The sequence below is a fragment of the Anastrepha obliqua genome, chromosome 5 (genome assembly GCF_027943255.1).
Source record: "Anastrepha obliqua isolate idAnaObli1 chromosome 5, idAnaObli1_1.0, whole genome shotgun sequence".
NCBI lineage: Eukaryota > Metazoa > Arthropoda > Insecta > Diptera > Tephritidae > Anastrepha > Anastrepha obliqua.
In genome coordinates this window covers 7,629,839-7,639,288 of record NC_072896.1, presented here as the reverse complement: position 1 = coordinate 7,639,288, position 9,450 = coordinate 7,629,839, and positions in this window count along the sequence as shown.

The following is a 9,450-nucleotide window of genomic DNA, read 5'->3' as shown; positions in this document are numbered from 1 at the left end:
ATGATGCCGTCAGGACCAGGAGACTTGAAGGGCCTAAAGGAGTCAATGGCCCAAGCCAGGCGACGCTTGTCCAGCAACCAGCCCCGGTCCGGAGTGCAAGTTGAAATGCTATCCAGGCCGGTGCTGCTAGGTGCTGGGCTCATCGGAAAATGGGCGTCGAGAAGTAACTTCAGTGACTCCTCGCCGCTCATCGCCCAACGCCCCGATTCGTCTCTTAGGTACCCCTAGGGAGCGGAACTCTTCGTGAGTACTCGTCTAAACCTGGAGGACTCATGGCAGCCCTCTACGCTTTCGCAGAAGCTTCTCCAGGAGTCCTTCTTAGCCTTCCTAATTTCGGACTTGTATATTCCTAGCCCTGCTTTATACAGTTCCCATCCCGAGGGAGACCTAATTCTTTTAGCCCTGTTAAAAAGGCGTCTGCATGAGGCCCTAAGCTCAGATAGCTCCGTTGTCCACCAGGGCGGTTTTTCCTTCCTGGGAAAAGCTGTTATTGGACAAGAGGTTTCCAAGGCCTTGTTGCAAGCTGAGGTGAAAGTTTCCACCAGTTCGTCGATCGCTTCTTCCGATAGATCTAGATTTCCTCCCGGTGCTTTGGGGAGTAAGCTCAGCAAATTTCTATAATATGCATCCCAGTCCGTCCTCCTCAGGTTCCTGTAGGGGGATCTTATTGGCCGAGTTTGAGTGAGAGAGAACTGAGTGTACCTATGGTCCGAGAAGGAATGAGTGTTTAGCACCCTCCAATCGGAGATTCGGTTTATCAGTGAGGAAGAAGCCAGAGTAAGGTCAAGCACCTCTTCTCTGGCTGCGGTAATAAAAGTGGGGTCCTTACTCCTGTTACATATAAACAAGTCCTCGTTTAAAATATAATCAAAAAGTGACTCACCTCGTGCATTGATGTTAGAACTTCCCCAGCAGGTGTGATGGGAGTTCGCGTCAGTGCCTATGATAACGCCGATTTTCCTGCGTTTTGCTTCAGCCAGGGTTTCCCTTAGCAGCGCCGGAGGTGGTTCCACCTCGTCATCGTGCTTCATTGCTGAAATTAGGCAAAATAAATGCGTTAAGTTCCCTCCTGATGAGTATACAGGATCTTGGTTTACCTGTCCTGCTATACGCCACCAGTTTGTAGCTTTTCGTCCTGAGCCCAGAAATGCCGTTGCTGCTCAGCCACGGCTCCTGAATCAGGACTATATCAGCTCCACCTTGCTCAAGGTGGATAAGTAGATTGGCGGACGCCGCTGAAGATTTATCTGGAGAATATTCATCCTCCAGGATCCTCTCCATCACCTCCAGGACGGCGTCCTCGCTCTCCGAGGCCAGAAGCCTCTCCTCCTCCGCCCTATCGAAGAACGACCCGATGCTTATGACGGACCCCGGTAAAGAGCGGACGTCATCAGCATTGTCACCCTCCGACGTGACGGAATCTACCTCCATGTCCACAGGAGCTTCCTCTACTGTGGGCCTTGCTTCTCCCAGCACTTCCGGATGTGCGGGGACATCTCCTCTGGCATCGGTTTGGTAGACCTTAAGGACTACCTTCTCGAAGCCATCGTTGATGACCCCTTTTGCTTCAGCAAGAGGACTGAGAGACTCTGCATTCAGCAGAATCAGCGCTTGCCGATAGGATCCCTCAGTCTTCTCCACCTTAACTACCCTCCAGTTGTGCGTGGGAAGTTTGGGGTTACAGTAGCGGAGGATTTCCTCCATCTCCTTCGAAGCAGAGGGTTCGGAGGGGAGCCAGACACGTGCTCGCGGAGGCACAGGTAGATCCCTTCTGTCCACTACCTTCACCTTGGCTCCCTCCAATACCTCTCCCACCAAGGCTACTGCCGCCCTATACATCGAGGCTGACCGTTCGTCAGCGCAGACGATTCTCTTGTAGGAACCGTAGTGCCATCCGGCACTTTCACAGCTTGGAGGTGGTCCAGGGTTTTCCCTCACCACCTATGAATACGGCAGAGATGGCGGACGCTACCCTTTTCCACTCCTCCCTAGAGATAGCGCCATCTTCTCTACCGCTGTCCATCACCCCGAGAATGATGGAGCCCGCCTGCTTAGCGACTTTGCTAAACGATTTTGGTGGGCCACCGCCAATCTTGGGTCTCTTCTCTTGGGAGACATCCTCCTCCTGGGAGCGTTGCCTTTTTACTCCCGAGCCCAGGTGTGGCGCACTCGCTTCCACTCCCTTTCCGCTGCCCTCCTCTGCTCCTCTGATCACCTTCCTGGCCCACTCGAGCGTCTGAGAATGCTTCTCAGATAACTGAGGGTCATTCTGGCCACCGTAGTGTTCCAGGATCCTGGTAGCCATATGAAGGTCAGAGAAGGACCGCTTACTCTGGCCAGGCTGCCGTTTAGGCTTAACGGAGGGTCCTCGAAAAGATACCCCCGAAGTCCCCGGAAAGCTAGGTGAGAGTCCTTTGCTGGTGCTGGCTACCCCATCCAGGTGGGTTCCCACCTTTAACCCCCGGATTTAAGGAGAAAGTCGGTTCCGACTTTCCCCCGGTGTCCCCCTTGGTCACTGCCCTACACGTCGATTCCGACGCCTTACCCCCAATAGAGACTACCCCCCGGGGCGTAGGTTTTTTGGGAGGTGATTTCCCTCCTCCAGTCCTGAGAGAGGTGGTTTTGGGGTTCGGTTCCGAACTCCCGCTACCCCCTGAAGCTTTCTGCAGGGTTATTGTGTTGTTATTGTTTGTTGTTGTTGCGTTTTTGTTTTTGTTATTGTTATTGTTCATTGTTGTTGTTGTTGGGTCCCCACTCGAAGCCGCTATCGGAACCCGTAGTGTGTAGTCGTCCTTAAATGGTCCCATGGTTGTCTGTGCCATACCAGGGAGGCCATGCGAGGGTTGACGCATGTCCTTATGGGACATGCGTTCAGAGCCAGACTGGACACAAAGACGGGAGTCGTCTAAACCGCACCTACACCGCTAACCTAATGGCTACGGATTTGGAACGTACTCCGAGGCCTGCCAGGGTTTTTTCACCCTCTCAATTTCTTGCAAAATTAATTAATCTGCGTCACAAATTTTTTGCGCGAATATTAATAGTTTGATTCAGTTGATGAAATTTTTAAATATCTTTATGCGGATCTTTCAAGCTTAAGCTCTTCCATTATCCGAGGTTATTTTTTGGAAAAAATATTTTTAAAAACTAGTTTTGAGAAGTGAGAAGCTCGAATTTGGCCCACAAAACGCACCAAACCACCATTTGTGGGTGCATTGGTTTTTCGGTAATCACTCTTGGAATATCATTCGCCCAAATGCGGCAAGCGGCAATTCTGCATATTGACGAATTCACTCAGGTGGAAATGTGCCTCATCACTGAAGATGATTTTCTTCGAAAATTGGTCATTCAATGTTACCATTTCCTGCCACCATTCTGACCATTGACGACGCTTGAAATGGTCAAGAGGCTATAGTTCTTGAGTCAATTGCGCCTTGTAAGCATGTAAATGCAAGTCTTTATGCATAATGTTCATCAACGCCGAGCGTGAGAGGTGCAATTGTTGGGCACGACGACGAGTTGAGGTGGACGTAGCAATATTTTCTGGAGTGCGAGCTGTACGAGCATGCACTGGTGTTTTCACATCTCCTACAGACCCGGTTTGCTCAAACTTTTGCACAATTTTTCCGATTGTAGGCACATTTGGACGATTAAATTGACCGAAAAAATCACGAAGTGCGCAATATGCATTTTGATTTGAACGCCCAGAAAAACACTTGACCTTTAGGTGTGGTTCATATTCACCATCGGCCCTAGAAAATTAACCACCCTTTATATAAGCATGCCATAAATTTCGATTCCCTTTAGACCTCCTCCCTTACATTTTCAGTACATTTACAGTTCATGCAAACACTCACCCTTTCGTTTCTTACAAATAATAATAAAATCAGTTTCCTTAGAGCTTTTAGTGATTTAAATTTTATTCGCAGCAAAAATGAAGTAAGCGTAGAAGCTTTGCGTTATATATATAAGTACATACATATACATACGTATTCTCGATAGGCGCGCAGTTTTAAAAAGCGATGCGTCTTGTTTTTTTTTTTCAATTCTTTTATTTTGACAAAATTTCACATATTTTCGCTTGCTTGTGCAAAATTCCATGCCATGTGAGTGTTAAGTAATTTTTATTTTCTTATTTTCTTAGTACGAATGTAGTACACACAAACAGATGTACGCACATTAATTGTTGCTTAATTGTAGATGCCATCGGGCACATCCATAAATAAGTACTTTACATATCTACATTTATTAGCTGGCTAGCAAGTTCTTAAGTGCTATTTTTTTATATTTAATTTACATTCTTCTATGAGCGCACTTAATAAGTAATTAATTAAATGATAATAATAATAAATTTTTAATAATTTCGGTTGCTGTTTTTTTTTAATTTATTTGTACATCCAGTGAAATTTAGTAAATATAAGAAAAATTTTGTTGTAATATTTCTCACTTTCGTTTATTACAATAATAACTACAATGCTGCAGTATTGGTAAATTTTATTAAATTTAGTTTTTTAGTTATTTTACGTTGATACTGATTACTAATATACGAATCTATAAATTTTGAGCTAATTTCGTTTCAGAATTTGACGCTTTCTCTCTATGCGCATCGCTTCCGATGCAATCACATACAGTTGTTGTTTTATTGACAAGTATTCGATTATTTCGCTAGCTAATTGAAATAAGTCTTACGGTATTTACATATATTATTTTAATTTATATCTTATATGGAAGCCTAACACTAAAAAAGAAACAACTTTTACTTTCCATCGCTCGGTTAAGTGCTAATTAATCCGATAAAAGAAAAATTCCAATATTTCTTGATTATCTAATAATTCTTGATTTTTGAGCTTTCGTCGTTTATACGGATTCAAGGTGTTATATAAATATATATGTATGTATTATGCATCTTACATTAAATTTCCAATTATCTATTAAATCGTATTAAACTACGTAGAATATTCTGCTTTGACTTAATTCAAATAAAAAACTTATTATTATAATATTTTTGTTTTTGTATACTAATTTACGCGATTCTTCTCCTTATTTCGCTTTCATATTTGAAATTTTTTTATGATTTAATTTTTTATTTTTTTATTTATGCATTATTAGACTTGCCTATTTTTACACAGGTATGCAAGTAATGTTAATAATTAATAACCATCAAGTTTTCAGCAAATTCGTCAGTTGCTTAAAGCATAACCTCTGGTGAGCGCCTTATTCAATTAAACACAATTTTTGTGGCCTTACTTCTAGCTTATAATACTTTAATACTGATTTGTTATTTATAAAATTACTACTAATATTTTTATTTTTTCTAAATAATGCATTAACTTATTTTAATAGCAGAGAGAGCGAGAAGTCTGATTTATGTGCCCCGTAGTAGCCCTGTGCTGAGTTGTAGGCGCATGTTAATAGGTGAGATGGCCTAGCATAGCTGTGCTGACTTGGTTAGAAATCGAATAGCAGACAATGCGGAATGAAATGGTGCTTTGTTTCACAGGAGAATTGAGAGCTTTTCTTTCCATACTTCGCCTTATTGGTGGTGATCATTTGAAACTCCTTGATATCGATACTTTTATTAGCTACTTTGCGATGCTTCGACGCTTTCGCTTACTTGATACTTTTAATTACTTCTAATTGGCAGCAAAGTAACGAGTAATGAATAAACCCCAATGAAAGAAATGAGCAAAATCGTTTTAATTTGAGACTACATTCAAAATCGTTTTGTTTGAAAAAATTCCATTAGAGTCTTAGAATTATTACTAAAGGGTTTTCCAATAACAAGTGATATGAATGAATGGATTGCGCTATCGAAAGATTATTAACAATTTTTTATGGCCGGAATTGGATGGTATTGATCTGGACAACGTTTATTTTCAACAAGACGGCGCTACTTGCCACACAGCAACGAAACCATTGATATTTTACGGGTAAAGTTTGCGGTCCGTGTTATCTCTCGAACAGGTGATCGCAATTAGCCACCGAGATCTTGTGTTTTAAGACCTTGTGATTTTTTTCTTGGGGGCCACGTGAAAGAGTAAGTCTACGCCAACAGCCCAGGGTCGTTTCAGGACCTCAAAGATGGAATTCGTGATGCTCTCGAGGACATAGGGCAGCCCAATGGTGGTCATTTGCCTGATGTTATTTTCCACTATTAACGGCATACCTTCCTCTTTATAATGAAATAAACATCCGATCATTTATATTAAAAAATATAATTTTTTTTTTTAATATCAAAATAACGCCTCTTATTGAAATAACCTTTATTATCGGACTATTTTCGTCAGTAAAAAATCCAACCCAAAATTTAGGTTTTCGTTCCATTTATTATCATCTATTGATATAAACTCATCAAAATTCGCATTAGATTCCCCAAGGAGTTTTAATTATTCAAATAATGAAGCCAGTGTTGCTAGCGGTATGTCCACTTCGAGCTCGGATTCAGTTGACACATTTCTATATTTGTCAAACTCTGCTTTTTGCAAACGGTTTTTTATGGTTTCCGTTTGAAATTTTCTCTAAGCTTCTTTTAATAGATAGAAAAATTAATTTGATATTTCTTAAATATATCCACGAGAGACGTGAAAAAAGCGGCAAATTGAAATTTATGTGATCCACTTTGTAAAGGCTGTTGTTTTTAAGAGCCTGAGAAGTTAAAATGATAATACAAAACAGAAATTTTGGAATGATTCTTTATATTATAATTTGGGCCACCATAGCCGAATGAGTTGGTGCGTTACTATCATTCGGAACTCACAGAGAGAACGTTGGTTCGAATCTCGGTGAAACACCAAAATTAATAAAAACATGTTTCTTATAGCGGTCGCCACTCGGCAGACAATGGCAAACCTCGGAATGGCATTTCTGCCATGAAAAAACTCCTCATAAAAATATCTGCCGTTCGGAGTCGGCTTGAAACTGTTGGTCCTTCCATTTGTGGAACAACATCAAGACGCACTCCACAAATAGGAGGAGGAGCTCGGCCAAACACCCGAAAAGGGAGTACGCCCCAATTATATATATTTAGCCTAAAAAATTCTTCTCAACTACCACGAAATAGAGTCTTTAGATATTTGCCCGACAGGCGGCAAGAGACAGAATACTTCACCTTCTATTACATATTTTACACGCTGTAAGCTTATTTGAGCTTATTTGTCACTCCGTCAAAAGCGTTTAAGGGGGGAGCCTGCTTTAGAGGCTTCAAAAAATTGATTTTTTTGTAGATTGTTTTGGGAAGGAAAGAAATATTCGATTGAAATGAAACTTTCATGTTTTATTGTTATATATTTCAACAGTTTTCTTAAAGTTTTTCATTAAATATATGTCATATTATGCCCGGTAAAAGCATTTTGCCGAGGCGCTTCGAATGTGCATGTGACGAGCGGCGGGAAAGATGCAGGTCGCAATTTTCATCAGAAACCAAAAACCCAAACAAATTTTTATTTTAGTATACTACAGCTTTTAGTTAAACCAAGAAAATTAAACAAAAAGTGAGATATTCAAGAATTTTTCGCTAATTAAAAAAAAATCATTTGCTTGGAAAAACAAATTCACTTTAGGTTGTTCAAAAAGGGGGTTAATCATAACTTTCTTAAGGTTTTTTAGGTTCAACTAGAAGAGAATTTAATTCCGAATACCATCAATGTAATCTCTTTTCTATAGCACGTTTAACTTGTTCCCTATCTTTCCCACCAATTAGAAAAAATCGTAAAAATAAAAAATCGAGAAATCGCACTTCGAGCGATCCGGCCGCTCGTATACCTGCTCACAATTTCTTCTGTAACTCCCAAAATATTTTGAATTTGCTTCTGAAATTTTGAGTACACATTCTTGGATAGTCTGGGAAGACATTTATGCAAAAAAAGATCGATTTTTTGAAGCCTCTAAAGGAGGTTATCGTGTCAATCAAGAAGGAGATAAGTTTATTGGAGTCAGTCTTCGAAGTTTTTGCAAGCTGACGATATTGGAGGCATTTTAAAATCTTAACTCTTTAAAATCAACAGAAGGAGGAAAAAAACGGTATATTTAAATTTACATTATCCCCTTTTATATGTTTTTTTTTAATAGCTTGAGCACTTAAAATTATAAAATAAAATAAAAATGTTGTTGGAATGAATTTTATTTGTTGTAAACTGGTAGATAATTCCATGACATTTATTTATGGAATATGGTAACCGGTCACGACCTTTACGGCCCATTCGATCAGCCGAATTTGATGCTACTTTTACCAATAGATCTGGCTGTATGGCGTCAATGATGGCTTGAAAGTTGCAATAAATCTATTGTTAACAAATTGTTGACCGTGAACGTCATGTGACGGTTTTCGATAACGAAATGCCATATGACGACTTTTGATAGTCTTATGTAATTAACGAAGAGTAGAAGGAGTTAGGTAATGGCTAAAAGGCCAATACTGCTGAATATAGGCACGTAACTGATTCATCCTCCTCTGTTACTAAGAAAGCCTCTCAGCAAGATCCTCCTTGACGACTAAGCGGAAAATTAATTAATCATATCCTAGAGAAAATAATTTCGCAAGGAGGAAAAAACAGAGCATACAGAAAGTGGATTTTCTTCTGTTGCTCGAAAGAATTACGGAGTGATTTGTAATCAGTGTCACGTTCCCCTTCAGACCAGGTGCTTGCTTCACAGTTTCTATTTATTTATGCAATAAAATTATTTCTAATAAATAAAAAAGTTTCTAATAAATAATTAATGTAATAAAAGTGTTATGAGCATTTCTAATTTTTTAAAAAAATCGCCGGACATACGCGTTAGTTCTTATAAAAAAATTCCCTGTCAGCAATGTATTAAGCCCACATAGGGCAAGTTGCACCATTTCGATGGAACCAAACTTCGTCGATGCTCCACTAACTAATTTTTAGGAACGAAAATTCAATAAGAATGGTTCGATACGTTCACCATAACGGGACCTCTTTTCTCATTTCCAAAAATTTAAGGACCGATGAAGCCGCCAATGCTCTATGAACTTCGCAAATAGACTTATTGCTATTTTTTCAAAGCAAATTTCCACAATTTCAAAGTAGTTTTCGGACGTGAAATGATTCACGAGGACTTGCCAAACCTTTCTGAACAGAAACATTAACACAATTTGCCATTCTCAGCTGTCAAACTAATGTTATCGATATCGATAGTTCACATGCGGCTAAAAAAACACCCGATATGATGAAATGAACTCATGATGAACGACATTTATAGCTATGCCATATTGCAAATATTGCAAAATATATCGATAACAAATGCCAACCTCGAAAAAAGTATTATAAAATTAAAAAAACTTGCAAGTACAGGTATGGAGGAATGACTGGTGATGGGTTCTTATTCTTTCCAGAAGTTCAAGGAGGGCAAGGTAGTAATGAGAGTAGACTCCGACAATCGACTGAAACATCTCGAACTCGCTCACCACGAGAGGATACTGCGAGAGACGGC